The sequence below is a fragment of the Erpetoichthys calabaricus genome, chromosome 1 (assembly GCF_900747795.2).
Source record: "Erpetoichthys calabaricus chromosome 1, fErpCal1.3, whole genome shotgun sequence".
Classification (NCBI taxonomy): domain Eukaryota; kingdom Metazoa; phylum Chordata; class Cladistia; order Polypteriformes; family Polypteridae; genus Erpetoichthys; species Erpetoichthys calabaricus.
In genome coordinates, this window is record NC_041394.2 from 219,724,178 (window position 1) to 219,740,913 (window position 16,736).

The 16,736-nt window shown below is 37.2% G+C and overlaps 1 pseudogene; it reads right to left on the reverse strand.

Moving 5' to 3' along the window:
* Positions 1 to 10,500: 10,500 nt before the first annotated feature.
* On the reverse strand, positions 10,501 to 15,469 carry LOC127527953 (uncharacterized; annotated as a pseudogene).
* Positions 15,470 to 16,736: the final 1,267 nt, after the last annotated feature.

Here is a 16,736-nt window from a genome sequence, read left to right on the forward strand (position 1 = left end):
ATTTATGGAATCTATTTAAATCTTGCATTTAGACATACTAGACAGAAGTGTTCAGTGTGATCTTTTTTGCTTTGAATGCAGAGTTATGATAGGAGCTATTTTCTAGCTCATATAATACTACACAAGGAGACACTGTCACCACCTTTTTTTTCCTTTTTGAGAAAACATGTCCCTTTTTATTGTGTTATATCATATGCAAAGTTTTTTTAGTCCATGTCAGCAAGGCTTTATCGAAAATTTTATTCACAAGGTAAAGATACAATCATTGTAAATGTAACTCTTAGTTGATGCATTATCCTTTCAACATCGACTCTTTCCATGCATTCTTAAGCTTTGAAAATGTACTTCCCTACCCCCAACTCTATCCCACAGAGCATGAAATAGACTGCTCCTGTCACATGATTTGATTATTTACTGCTGCTAACAAAGGTCACATGAGACCCTATTATGTGCACTGTTGTGCTACAGGGTTCTCTGGATTTAATAGCATTTAGCTGAGTATTATATAGAAGGAGCGGGCACATAAAAACTGAGGGGGTGTGTAGAGTGGATTGAAGCATCTAATACATGAAAACATTTTAAACCGTTTCAGAAATGATGACATTTTAATAATTGCTGGAAAACATTTAAAATATATTATAGCGATTAAGCAAAATTTGAGACTTCAGTGCTCCTGCTCAAGATCACGGGTTATGTTCACAGCTTACAAAAAAAATTCACATAGCCCACTCTTCACAGCATGAATTATTAAACACATTTTAGGCAGATGACTGAGAGATAACTTAAAAGGTAACACCTTTAAATCATGGCAACATCAACAAGGTGTTAAGCTGCAAGGCACTTTTTTTAGTTTTATCAAGGGAAATCCCCTTTTTATATTCAGAATGTTTTATTTTCTGATTTGAATCTATTTTTAAACAGAGGGTTCAGTGACAAAATGGTAGTTACTAAAACCACTGGCTTTTCTTTATTGCATTTTGCCAAGGAATGTTGGCATTTATTATAGAAACATGGCCCCTCTGAGGTCACTTGTATTAATATAACAAACAATAAGAAGCAAGTCAGCATAATATTTCAGTTAAAACATAACCAGGCGATAAAGCCATAAAGTTATTTCTTTCTGTGTTTAATTGTTTGCTTTTTTCTTTTTCAGATTAGTGTCCTGTTTCTCAATTTCACCAATACTATTAAATCTAGTATTCAGAGTAACATTTTAAACTATAACATTTGACCAAGAATCCATATTCTATTCAGCATAAGAGGAATACCTTACCAAAAAACAAGATTAGCAAGCAAACTTTATTGTATATTTCACTTTAATGTCACTGCTACAGGGCTCTATAAACATTATAAGCTATAGTAACATTTCTTAGCATTAGAGCAAAGGCATGTTAAGCACATTACACAGTGAGTCTGAGGCAGAAAATGAATTGACAAATGTATTTTTTGAATGGCAATGAAATAATTAAAATTAAAAAAAAATGTTTTTATTTTTAAAATATACTTGGACGTATTGCATACTGTAGGGCCATACATTAGATGGGATGGTCACCTATTACAGTACAGGACAAACCCACAAACACTCACACCGAGATATTCTCACAATGCCAGTCTCTCTACTATTGCACTGTAGGAAACCCAAGGAAACTTCACACTGATCTCACTGTAGTCCAAAACTGAGAGGCAGCAAAGCCTACAATTTTATCACCCTGCTGTCATAAAAGGTTTAACATCATTATATGAATAACCGCTGTGTGTTTTAACTTTGCATACCAAAATTTAAAGTAGGAGAACAATATTCAAAAACCTGAGGTGAAGAGAACTTATAAAATATCTAAATATCTAACTTATAAAATATCTAAATATCTATAAAATCTAAATTGAGAATCTTTTTTCTTTCTATTATGGCAAGAGGTCACTATATAAATCTTACATTTCAAATTTACTATACAGCAGAGAATGTGGGAAAAAATTAAGCACACTCATTATTACGTATTTGTGTTTGACTATAATAACCAGGAGGGCACAGTGGTGCTGTGTTAGTGCTGCTGCCTCTCAGTAAGGAGACCAGGGTCTATGTCCTGGGTCCTCCCTGCATGGAGTTTGCATGTTCTCCCCATGTGTGCGCTTCCTGTATGTAGCTCTGACCGGTTGTCTCTCCTGGTCCTTCTATAACACTGGCCTCTTGCCCAGATATTGGCAACTTCTGCCACCACCCTGACGTTGTTCTTGTGCCTCCAAAGTGCTGGCCACCCATCCAATAACAAACTTTGCCCCATCCTGACCAGAATGCCCACCCATGCACACCATCCTTTACACCGGCCATGTCCACACTACTATGTTTATTCATTTAAAAATGGCAGTTTTAAACAACAATGATCTTTGTTCACATTAATGTTTTCACAGTGTTTACAAAAGCATCTTGGTCTACACTAAAATAGATATGATGTAGAGGTTTGCCAACACTGGGCATGCATGCATTGCCAGAAACAAATTTGAAGGAACAGTGTAGTGAAAAATTCAGGGCGCCCTTGAGAATCAGACTTCCCCGCTTTATACTTTTTCAAAACTATTAGTGCATGTAGGATTCTGTGTTCACAGCATTGAAAAAGACACAAACTTTGTGTAATTTGCCATAGCAAATTACTTCTGTGTCGTGTTATTGCACTGATCATAGTTGAAAGTAACAATCTTCAGAACTGGAAATGGAAGTCTTGTCATTAAAAATAAAACACTGCAAATGTTAAAGCAGCACAAAAAAACTGACCAGCTCTGTGTTTATTCGCGATATGATTGATTATAAGCAGTCCACAGCAACTGGAGCACATATTAATAAATAAATATGTACACACATGTGTGCATATCTTCACTTCATCTCATCTGGCTTTCGTGTCTCTGTCCTGTATTCTTGTGAGCTTGGCTACATTCTACACCCATCCACCATGTTAAGCTTTAAATTATTAATTTTGCTGAGGAAATTGCCCCTCCTTACTGAATGAAGCAAGTGTAAGTAATATAAGTGGATAAGAGATTGTCAACTGAGTTATTTACAATGTGATTTTCATGAGGGCCTTAATATTTCACGACAACAGTAGCACCATCAGCAACAAGATTTATTGCAAAACTGTAATGGCTGGTAAATTATTTGCCTTTTGTGAACCTATACAGTATTCAAACGTTACAACATGCAATTTAGATGCATACAGATAATCACCATATCAAGCACAACAGAAAGCAACTCTTCTATGCCTGCTATGTTGGAATATGGTTGCTTCCATGAAGGGTGACCATTCAGAGAATAAGATGTTGTAATGAGCAGGGTCCAATCAGGGAAGGGCCATATAGTAAGCACCAACAAATCAGAGTGTGGTTAGAGTCTGCATTTTTGAAAAACTGTGTTTTTTGCCCATTCTCTCTAAAATGCCAAACCACTGCTTTCACAACTATCCAGCTCCACAAAGGCGTTTTCAGAAGTCTCCATTTCTGGAAGTTGAAAACACCAGAGTAGTGTGGACAAAAAGTATAAATAGAGAGTAAGACATATTAGTGTGGACCAGGCCTCAAAACCACAGAAAATGTGGGTCAGGGTGGTTGTGGGGAGTATATGGAGATGCAAGTACTGTATTTAATGTAGTACCCAATGAAAAAGGTACAGTAAGTAAACATTCACACACTTTGTCACATCACATAAATTTAGAACAGTCAGACAGCCAAACACATATGTTTTTAAAATGTTATGGAAAAATAGACTACCTGCAGAAAACTTTGATAAGGGGATATTTTTTAATAATGGGTTTCCTAATTTTCTATTCTAATTTGCTCTGTATTAAAAATAAGATAACTCTGTACTATACAGTTTTAAATATGTGGAATATATTGATCTATATGTAATATACTGTGTGAGCTTTTAAGGAATTGGTTTAGGCATTGCTAAATACTTTTTTATTAGCTAAATAATTTATGAAGAATTGTTACAATTTTGGAGCAGAAGATTTGGTGTAGGCACATTCAGCCAGTCTTATGGACCTTTGTTGTTTCACCTCTAGAATTGATTTTTTCAATTATTTAAAATTACTTACATGTGTTTTTTGTATTGTTAATGGTTTTTAAGGTTCTGACAATGATGTCACTGCTGCTCTGTTTTTAAATGGTTTTGCAAGGATTGTAGATATTTTGTGGGTTGTATTGAAGCTGCAGCCATATGAATTAAACTGTGATGCCCTCTCCTTTTGCAACATGTTCCATAAATGCATACGTTTTTCAAAACTGCATCATTTATTTTATGGTTCTGAGGGGCTGGAACCTAGTGTGAGAGCATTGGACACAAGGGAGGAAACACTATGGGCAGAGAAGTACTTCATCACAGGGTGTTCTCATTCACTCATACTTTGGTTAATTTAAAGTTGACAATCCAGGAATCATGCGTCATGGACATAACCAGGAAATACTTTCAGAGGAGGATAAGAAAGTTCATGAATTATAATTAGTGTTTTTGGGTTAAAACATTTTTTGAATCTAGAGCAAAAACCCATGCAGACATATTAAAATATAAAAAACACAGAGACAATAACTAAATGCAAGATCTGACACCAGGGCTCTGAATCCATCAGGCTATAGTGCCATGGCAGACTTGTTTTGTCTTTATATATCAACACTTTGGTAAGGGCCTATTATCCTTACAAAGTGAATTGCATGAACCATTGTTCATTTAAAGCATTTTCTGTACTTACAAGCACCCCGTTTCATAGTTGTTGTGCTGTATTACTCGGTACTCCTTTTTATAGCTATAATTCTTGCCTGCAGCATAAGTTCAAGACAAAATCCAGAAGCTGTATATTTGGATTGGCTCCATTCCTAGAAAGCTTTGCATATAAAATTCAGTGGAGGGCACAGAGACATCTATTTTCAGTAGGTTCTTTGAGAATTGTTTGTTTTTGTGATCCCAGGAAAAGCTAATGTACGCAGTGTCTTTTTTAGGAGTGTTTGGTAAAATACTGGCCTTTAGCTGCTTCACAAAAAGACTTTTGAGATATTGCATCTTCATTTTACCAGTTTTTAATTTCATTTTCTGTGTTTCTGTTTTCTGAGCCTTTTTGATTTCAATTTCAAGGCAATGCAGCCTCTCCCAGCAGCATTAGACACATTGCAGGAAGTAATCTTGGATGAGTCTCCACCAACACACACCCACACAAAGTGGTCCAGTTGAAAGCCACAGGTTATGCTAACATTGTTTTCTATGAAAAGAGATAGAAAAATGGAGTGCCTAGAGAAAACCATCAAATAAATATGGAGGACTCTGAAACAGGGTATCAAACAGTCATCCCTGGAGCTATGAAAAATCATGCATTAACATCTGCTTATTAGTAAAGTGCTACAAGAAAATATTAGGCAGTTGATGTGTATATTATCACAGAAACACTGCACTTGCACATAATTTTAACTAAGTTAGATGTTCATTCTAGTCATTATCTTTAAATGAAAGTAATTGGTACAAAAACATACATTTTTTTCAAAAGCTAATTTTAATGGTCTGCTGCTACATTAGTGACACTTCCTTTAGGCTAAAGCATTCTATCTAAATAAAATCTACACAATGATAGCAGAATTTTATGCTGCCTAGTAGGTCTACTAATTTGTTCTTATAATGTGTTCTTCAGTTGGCCAGATAAGTAATTATGTGAATGTACGACTATCTTCTAGTTGTGTATAACAATGTTTACAGCATACAAACTGTAGCATTGCCATGCTGTATTTATTAGAGGCAGGCCAGCTGAGTGTATGAGCTAATTGAGTGATCCCCAAGCCTAGAAGCATGATTCTTTTCACTTATAATTGTCTGTCTGCAGTTGGATGTAGGCTTGCTAATTAACATACATTAGCATGTCAGGTATATTATGTAGAATCTGTTTCTTGTGCATTTTTTTCTTTCCTGCTTTTATTGTATTTTGAATAACCTTGAAGCCTACATAATCCTACCAGTAACACTGGGATCTCAGTGCCTGAAGGCATTTATGTCTATTTTTATGGGTAGCCAAAAAATGTAGTTATTATTAAACTTCTTACTGCAGATAATGATAACATGAGTGTAGGATTATAGTTGTTCTTATAACAACTAAATGTCTATTCTGTATAGATTACGAAACACAATTTTATAATCTACCATAAATAAAATATTATTAATGTATTGGAAGACTGATATTTTGTTTTCTTTATGTTGTTCATTTTTAGCACAAAAACATTTCCATTGTTAGACAGTGTCAGAGGGTCACTTCAGTTACCTGGAAATATAATAATTGTATCAAGAAATTTTATGAAATCTACTTTGCTGAGAAGTGACATACCCAAATAGCATGGAGGGAACATTAATTAGTGGGCTTACAGTTGATAGAAAGAAGGAGAATCGCCACAGAGAGGTGCAGTGAGAGGTCAGGCCAATGCAAAGAGATCCTTGGTAATCTGCTCTAAATCACTTATCAGTACAATTTCATTGCTGTGGGTCCAAGTCAAGTCATCTGAGATCCATAATTCAGCAAACAGCATAAATACTAAAAGCCTACATAAGGGAGTTTTTTGTGCTATGACATTTAGGGTCAAGTTATTGTCTTAATGCCAATTTATCGCACTTCATTCATGCATTCACTCTCATCATTGTTCCTAATCCTAAAACCACACAGTTTTCACGAGCAAATTTGATGTTGTTGTTACTGAACAGAGTAAAAAGTGACTAGAATCTAATACTAATCAAGTTTGAGATGCTCTACTGTTCAAAAAGTGTGGATGAGATTCTATTTCCTATCTTTAAAAAGTCTGATCTGCTGATTTTGAATTACTGTTGCAATATAAGAATTGAGTGTGTGCCTCACTCCTAACTTCACCTTTTTTTTTTCTTCTGTCTCCTCTCAGTTTGTTTGCTAACTGTTTTCAGTTTAAGTCAGAGCTAAAAGTTGCAGGCTCTCAAACACATTCCATGCTCTCAGGTGAGATGTGGTAATTTGGGCTGCATGTAACCTAGATGTGATAATACACATTCTTTAACTTTTTTGTTAAGTATTTTAGGTTTTCCTTTTATTAGGGACATATTTGTGAAAGTTTTATCCAGTTTGAATATATTTGATTTAGTTTAAGATATATTTTATATTTTCCAGTTCTTTTTTTACATGACACAGGAGACTTGTCACGTACCTGTAATTATCTCATACATGACGTCTCTAGCTGTTAGGCTATAAATATGGCTGTGGTTCATTTCTATTGTATCCCTCATTTGGATAGTTAGCTGTATATCAAGTAGGCCAAATGCTAGGTCTATTTCAGTTTAAATCTTTCTTTCATTTTGACTCTGATTCCGGGCTTGCCCCTGTACTTCATTTGCTTGCATCTTTCCAAAATTGACCTTTGCTTAACTTAGCTATCTCTATGATTCTTGTCTCAAGTTATTATCTCTTGAATGTATTCTTTTACACTCAGCATAAGCAGTCTCATAACACATGAAGGATTAGAAAAGACTTCGGTTTTGCACAGCTCTTCACTGTGGCATTAATTGGCTCTTTTTTACTCCTGCTGTTCATTGAGACATTTCATATTGCTTCAAAGTACTTATTTCTTTTTAGATATTTCATATTGTTTCAAGATGTTTGTCTCTTTCAAAACATCATTTATTTAGGTTGAGACCCTTTAATTTCCTGGAATTTGTTTTAATTATATCTTTGTTTTTTTCTGTTTTTTTTTTATTCTTTGTTTCTTTTTCCCATTCTATGTTGAGAATTTACCTTCAGCTGTATAGCCTTAAAATTATTCACTTCACTTGGGTTACACTGAGTTACTTTCTTAATTAATTATTGTATTATTACATGTTTTTTTACTAACTATTGAATTACACAAGATTTCTTTTTGTTGAATTACTTAATGAAACATTTTCATTTTATTGTTAGTTTAATTAAATAGTTTACTGCTTAATTATTTATGGTGATTATGTTTGCTTTGTGCCATTCCCCACCATAAACTATCATCTGTGGGGGAGGAGCGATAACTTTAGATTTGCCAAAAATTTAATCTCAAAAATGTTTTTTGATGCATCACGACGTTTTAGGGTCACCTGACACTGAAAAATTGATATATTCATGATGGGTGTATGTCTGTGTGTGTGTGTGTGTTTGTGTCTGTGTGTCACAGTTTTTTGATGACGGTCCGGAGCTAAAACGGCTGGACGGAAAAATACCAAACTCAAAACTTAAGCTTGTTATGAGATGACGATGTGCTGATTAGTTTTTGTGCCAAATCGTGCAAGAGAAAGAGGCACTCTAGAGGAACCCTCAAATACCGCAATTCTGTAATTAATCATGAATTCTTCTCATCAATTGCTATCATGATGGCCTATTTTATAATCAGAAAAATCAGCATCAGAGCAGTAAATAATTAATGAAATGTAGAATAGATAGATAGATAGATACTTTATTAATCCCCAAGGGGAAATTCACATACTCCAGCAGCAGCATACTGATAAAAACAATATTAATTAAAGAAGAAAAAAAAAAAGCAAGGTGGAGAGTGCAAGGCAGGTATAATAGACAATAACCTTGTATTGTGTTAATGTTTAACCCGAACCCCATTGGTTCCTAGGGTGCAAAGTCTACTGATGCTCACATCTGAATTTTTTGGTTTTGACTTTCCTCTTGTAGGAACAAAACATGTTCAAAGACTGCCAATTGAATTTTAAGACCAACTTAAAGGGAATGATTTGGTTTAGGAGGAAGATAATAGAAAAATATATACTATCATAAGGGCGGCACGGTGGCGCAGTGGGTAGCGCTGCTGCCTCGCAGTTGGGAGATCTGGGGACCTGGGTTCGATTCCCGGGTCCTCCCTGCGTGGAGTTTGCATGTTCTCCCCGTGTCTGCGTGGGTTTCCTCCCACATTCCAAAGACATGCAGGTTAGGTGGATTGGCGATTCTAAATTGGCCCTAGTGTGTGCTTGGTGTGTGGGTGTGTTTGTGTGTGTCCTGCGGTGGGTTGGCACCCTGCCCAGGATTGTTTCCTGCCTTGTGCCCTGTGTTGGCTGGGATTGGCTCCAGCAGACCCCCGTGACCCTGTGTTCGGATTCAGCGGGTTGGAAAATGGATGGATACTATCATAATGTATTTGTCAGTTGTCAACTTATACAAATACTGTAGTGTTGGGAGATTAGTTCATTCACTGATAGTTAATATGACATACAAATTAAAATGGGTTTAAAGGCCATGGAACTGAGTTGTCAGTGTCAACTTTTACTAGTTTTTTCCAATAAACATTTATCCACAGAAGTCACTTCCAATTGGCTGGTGCCATTTTGGGAAGTTACCTTGATTTTCCTGAGCTTTGGCATCACATTGCTTTTCTTAAAGCACTTGTGAAAAGCAAACACGAACAAGGATGGGATTAACAGATCCAGAAGAGAGGGGTTAGAATACTTTGATGATGCAGGGTGAAACTCCTTTCAGGCCAGCTGGTTTATGATTTTTAATTTCATTGTTGTCCTACAAGCTTCCTATTTGGTGAGTTGCACAAAGTTTCTAGGTTTACTTGAAACCTTTAACAAAAATGTAATGCTTTTGACCTGAAAAGTGTGTTAAAGTATCTAACATTACGGTGTTAAGAGGTGGTAATTTCAGAGGTATTCTCTTTACAGTTAGCTTTGTAAGCTTCGTAACTTGTATGATACGTTGGTCTCCAGAAACTGTTTGAATATATTAATGGTGAAATGGTTAAAATCATCCAGAATTATTTTTTCTGGTAAGAAATCACATTTTCTAAATTACTCTGGATGAAATCCCTGACCACAATGAAAATGGCCTTATAGGATCTGAAGTATACCTCCTTTAGAGTCTGTTGAGTTACATTTCACCCTCACAGCTTATACAAAATGAGAACAGGTACCTAACCATGAAACACTGAATGATGTTAAACCATGATTTCAATAGGACTTTAATTTATGTATAGCAGAGACTGTCACTGTTTGAATGTGCTGTACAGTCCGCGAAATTGACTTTGCAATGAATTGTACTTGGCCAAAAATAAATAAATAAGTAAATAAACATTTTTCCAGTTAGTTGGTAGATACAGTGTTTTATTTTAATATGGAGTAATATGGATACTACTCAAAATTTAAAAAAATCAAAAAGATATTTTGTAACCAGCGAAGGTTTTTAAAATGATTATTTTAAGATAAAGAAGTAATCAAAACTTATATATAATGGACAGATCTTTGGCTCCAGCAGACCCCCGTGACCCTGTATTAGGATATAGCAGGTTCGATAATGGATGGTTTCTCTAGAAAGTTGATTCTGTTCATCTGGACATAGTTTTTTCCACAGGAGTTACGTTACATCACTCATCCAAGTGACTTCCTCGGTCTCAGTTGACTGCAGGTTTCTCCAACCTTATAAATAGTACCTTTGCATAATGACCACAACTAGCACCATTGACTAACAATGGGCCGTGTGATCAATGATTTGCAAATTGTCCATTGATCAATGGCCATGAGTACCATTCACAGAGAGTTGGGGAATGGCTGCAATCACAGCACTGTAAGATGGTGAAAGATGTACCCTTAGGCCCCCTCTTCGGTTCAGAGATGGGTGTTCCTTTTTCACGTAAATGGCCTCCTTGACTCCTCCCTCAAACCAGTGTTCCTCCCTGTCCAGGATGTGCACATCTTCATCACTGAAAGAGTGACCACTGTCCTGTAGATGTAAATAGACTGCGGAGTTCTGGCCTGACGAGGTAGCTCTTCTGTGTTGTGCCATCCGCTTCGCCAGAGGTTGTTTGGTTTCCCCGATGTATAATTCACTGCAATCTTCTTGTCATTTAACTGAGTAAACTATATTACTCTGTCTGTGCTGGGGCACCCGATCCTTGGGCTGGACCAATTTTTGCCGTAGCGTGTTTTGAGGTTTGAAACCCACCAAGACCTGGGGCCTCATGCATAACGTTGTGCATAGAATTCGCAATATAACATGACGTAAGCAGAAAAGCAGAAATGTGCTTGTGCACAAAAAAATCCAGATGCATAAAATCTGTGCGAACACCAACTTCCATGTTCTTCTGCTCCATAAATCCCGGTCAGCATGAAAAGTAACGCACGTGCACGCGCCTGCTGTCCCGCCCCAACTCCTCCCAGAATTCTGCCTCTTTGAATATGCAAATCAATATAAATAGCCCTTAAGCTCAGCCTCCTGTGGAAAGACAATGGCAAAAGTACAAGGGAAAATAGAAGAATTTCAGCGAATACCAAATTGATGCAAAGAAAAACATACTATTTGTTGGTTTAAACAGCGGTATAAACAACAAAAGGAAGTTGATCGAGTGACATAGCATGTCGGAGAAACTCAAACGCTCATGTTCATAAAGTTGCACAGTGCCCGAAATAAAAAAGAAGTTGTCAGGTCAGATATCAAAGTCGCCGTGAAAAGGCGAGTCATAGCCCACTGTATGAGTGTCATATGAAAGCTTATTAAGGTACAGAGAAAAAAAAAGGAACACAGTGTGAAAAAAGCATGAAATGTCAACTTTAATCTCAAAATTTCCACTTTAATCACATAGTTTATTTTGTCATTAAAGTAGACTTAAACTCATAAACTTCATCTTAAAATCGTTTAATTTACTAGTTTCTCAAATCCCATCGTAACTAAAGTAGCACGTTAAATGCTTTGTTTTGTATTTGATCTTCTGTGTGTGTGAATCACTATGTGCTTCCGGGCTTTCTCCTCCTCCAACAGGACACAGAATCCATTACATTCGTAATATTACAGCTCTCTGAATAATTAAAACACTGAGAAGTATACGTGTTATCATTTTCATGATGGTAGGAGTTAAAGCATGTTATTAAACATGGGAATTCGGTGGCGCTGTGATTGTTCATGTCTCACGCAAGATGCTTGCTGCGCCATGCGCTACCTTCGATGACAAACTTTATTGTAGCAGTACTGTCTCTTTCAAACATACTAACCTCCAATTCCTGTCCTTACTTTTCTTTCTCCAAATACCCAATCGCCACACAATCAGCTCTGTAATAGACATTAAGCCATCTTTAAGCTCAGAACGGCAATTCTTCAAAACTTTTAAGGAACATTGAAATATCTTCGTAATGTTTAATTATTCTATCCATCTATCCTTCCAGTGTTGCACCAGCCACAGCAAGAATACAGTGCAAGGCAGGAACAATCCATGAACGAAGTTCCAGCTCCTTTCTAGCGCTGCGGCACAGTGTAGTTAAAGTTCAAGTTTTATCTGTATAATTTAATAAATATATTTTTCTGCATTTCATCTTTAAAATGATATCGTCATCATATGTAAATACACACTTTATAAAGTGGCTCAGGTTGTGCAAGATTATAACTGTATCGCAAGTTTACAGTGAGGTAATTGTACTTATAAGTACAAACAGTTCTACAAGGAGCACTTGATGGACTGATTGAGTGTGTTTAGAGTTCTTGGGATGAAACTGTTTGTGAACCGCCAGGTCAGTACAGGAAAGACTGAAGCGTTTTTCGGATGAGAGTAGTTCAAAGCTGCTATACACCGATAATTCTCTTTCTGATCAGCTGCTGTACAGCTGTGATTCACACTCAGATACAGTGATATAAATACTCTGAGTGGTGCAGTGAGAGTAATAAGGAAAAAGATGATCCGATGTGGCAACCCCTAATGGGAGCAGCTGAAAGAAGAAAAAGAAGGTGCAGTAAGAGTAACAACGCTAAAGCAGTTATAGTATTTGGAATAGTTAGACCATTCTGTGGACCATTATATTATTACAGGTTAATTACAATCAGATGCATTAAACTAATAAACAATATGATATTAATTTCAGTGTATTTATAAAGCCAGGGATGTGGATCTAAAAATGAAAGATAAACCACACAGGAACAGTAGCACTGCTTTGACGCTGGGTGCCGCCAGTCTGCAAAACCGATCGGAAAACTTGCGTACGACAGGGTATGAGCTACCATGGAAATGTGCGTGGCTTTATGCCAAGTTTAGGTTTTATACATCGCGATTTGAACGTGGAAACGTTCTTACTCAACATTTCGTGCACCGTGTATACATGAGACCCCAGGTGTTTTGAAAAAATGCGTCTCAGCTGTTCCGATACTCCTGACATATAAGGGATCACCAAACGTTTTCGCTTAGGCAGCGGTTGTCCTTACTCTCTTCTGGATTGCTTAGAGCATTCTTTAGGTGTCGTTCTTGCTTTGACAAAAGTCCAGCTGGGATAACCACATTTACTCAGGGCCTTTTTGATATGATGTTCTTCTGCTTCCCTGGCCGCTGTGTCTGTGGGTATGATGTTTGGTCTGTGTTGTAGAGTCTTGATGACACCTATTTTGTGCTCTAGTGGATGGTGAGAGTCAAACCTTAAATACTGATCCGTATGTGTTGGTTTACGGTACACATCAACTTTCAAATGTTCCCCATTGCTGATGGCAATTTCACAATCTAAGAAAGCTAGTCTGTCACGTTTCATGTCCTCCCTGGTGAACTGGATGTGTTTGTCCAATGAGTTGATGTGGTCAGTGAATTGTGGTACCTCCTGAGATTTCATTTTCACACAGGTATCATCCACATACCTGAACCAATGGCTTGGTGGTGATCCAGAATAGGATAATAGTGCCCTCTTTTCCACTTCTTCCATATACAGATCGGCCACAATAGGTGAAACTGGGGAAACCATGGCGCATCCATGTTTCTGCTTGTAGTACTGGCCTTTGTATATGAAATATGTGGATTGAAGACACAGTTCCAAGAGCAGACACACTTGGTCAGTGCTGAGAGTAGTCCTTTTACTGAGTGTGGGGTCATCCTGTAATCTCTTATGGACCACCTCCACTGCTTCCATAACTGGAACGGAAGTGAATAGAGATGTAACATCATACAAGACCATAGTTTCATCTGCCTCCATAATGACATCTCTCACCTTCTCCACAAAATCCAAAGTGTTCTGAATATGGTGCTTTTGAGCCGCCTACCAATGGGTTGAGGACAGCAGCCAGGAACTTTCAGATATTATATGTAGCCGAATTGATCATGCAGACAATGGGTCTTAATGGTGCATCCTGTTTATGTATCTTCGGTAAACCATACAGACTTGGTGTAGCTTCCCCTGGGTATACTCTGTGGTATGAGGTCCGGTCAATGGCGTTGTCATGCACTGCTTGAGACAATCTATCACCTTTTTCCTGTAACCACTACCTGGATCTCGTTTTAGGGGTTCATAAGTGTTTTGTCACTAAGCATAGACAAAATTTTCTCATGATAGTCAGTCTGGTTTAGCAACACTGTGCACCTCCGGAAGGATGATGATGTTGTCGTCCTTACTGAGTGCCATGAGAGCCTTCCTCTCCTCAATACTGATATTGGGTGCAGGGGGCTTAGGATTGCTGAGACATGCCAAAACTTTTATCCGCAGTTGCTCAGCTTCCACATCTGCAATGTTGTTGTTTCTGATTGCTGACTCTGTGGCTGTCATCAGTTCCACTAGCTGGATTTGTTTCGGTGTGACAACAAAGTTTAACCCTTTAGCAAGGATGTTTTTCTCTGCTTGGGTGAGTTGTCTGTCAGACTGATTCTTTACCCACTTGTCCACATCCTCGGTTTGTGTCTGGCATCCTTCTCTTTGTTGGCTGTAGAGGCCATTCCCTTTTGTATGCTGATGTTTCTGGCACACCACAAGTAAATCAGACTTCTTCTGCTGCCTGGTCTTAGACTTTTCGTGTTGTGCTAGACAAGCCTTCTTAGTGAATTCAATCACTTGTTGAAGCGTTTTCTCATCTAAAAGTGATGAAAGCCTTTGTCGGATCTGCCCCTCTTTAGATTTCAAAACATCTGAGGAAGTCACTTGGATGAGTGATATAACGTATCTCCCGTGGAAAAAACTATGTCCAGATGAACATAATCAACTTTCTAGAATTTCCTTACCTGGATTATTGAGCATGCATCGAGACATAATGGATGGATGGATGGACAGATCTGGTCAATGCCAGTAATGAGGGAACAGGGGGCTGATCTGGTTCAAAAACAAAGTCCAGAAGGCCAAAATAAAGTCCCTCTTTTGCCAAAAGGATAATAAAAATTGAATTGCTGTGTACTGACTCTGCTAAACATCCCTGATTACACTCCAACTTACTCCTAAAAAACCAAAGACTTTACCAAAATCTGTGCCACTTGCCATACCTTTTATTCCGGGACCTACTGTTTCTCCTACTGAATCCTTTAGTGAAGTCATGCATCCAAAGGAAATAAATAAGCAAATGAATAAAAACAGTGCAATACCACTTTCTGAACATCACCAATTCCTGATAATTTTAAATCCAGCATGATGATCTCGAAGACTCTGTAAAGCAGAAGACACATCATTCTCTTGTATTACACTGAGAACTAGTCCATCATTGTAGTCCTTCAAGCTTCCTACACAGTATCGGCAGCCATCATCTGTAACCATAGCAGCCTAATAAGGATCCTGCTACTCTTTCCCCGCTTTCTGCAGTGACATTTCTACATTATAGTAGGGTGTGTCAATCATACTGTATTTCATCAACACTGATATTTAATTGCAGATATTTTATCAAACAGCATGACTCTGTTTATTTTTATCATTTAATAATAACATAAATTTTCAGTAATGGTTCTCAGACCAAGTTAGTTTTGAGAAATAAGTAAATCTACACACCTGGACTACACAACAAACAATCAAAAAATTTATGTAATTAGTAGACAGTTGGTTTCTAGTTCCAACAACCCACACTACCAAAACTAATGGCAAAGTTTATCTTGAGTTCCAAGACCTGACCCATCAAATTGACTTGATACCACTGATACACTCTACAGAGAAGAAAGACTGTACCATCGCTAACACAGATCAGAAAAAAGAGGCTCCATTATTATTCCTTATGGTTGTACTTATGAAGCTACCACAGTTTTCAAATGAAAGGCAGTTTTCTTCAAGCAAATACTCCTGGGATCCTGCAAAATCACTCTCAAAAGGATCTTGTGTCTTTTTCATGCAAATGTCTCATTTTACAATGATGCAGGGCTCCTGTGTTTAAAATATACATGTTTGTACATGACCTGTCAAAGCTGGAGAATAAAAAGGTATAAAAAGGGTTTAAACAGATCTTGCTAGTTACTTTCACAAAATTACTGAATAATGTAGCCAAACATAAAAACATCACGGTAATTTTCAAATAAAAATACCTTAACAAAATAACATTTCTGAAATACAAGAAAATATAAAGTATTTAAAAATGATATAATTCTAAAAATCTAATAGCTAATTTCAAATGAACAATAAGAAAAAGAAAAAGTATAAAACAAAATCTAAAAATCCTTAATAAACTACAATCTATACTAATAAAAGGCAAAGCCCTCACTCACTGACTGACTCACTCATCACTAATTCTCCAACTTCCCGTGTAGGTGGAAGGCTGAAATTTGGCAGGCTCATTCCTTACAGCTTACTTACAAAAGTTAGGCAGGTTTCATTTCAAAATTATACGCGTAATGGTAATAACTGGAACATATTTTTTGTCCATACACTGTAATGGAGGAGGCGGAGTCACGTATTGCGTCATCACGCCTCCTACGTAATCACGTGAACTAAAAACAAGGAAGAGATTTACAGCACGAGTCAAACGCGGGAACGAAGGTAAATGACGTTAATTTCTGACTGTCTTTTAATACTGTGTAAGCATACATATTAACACATGTGC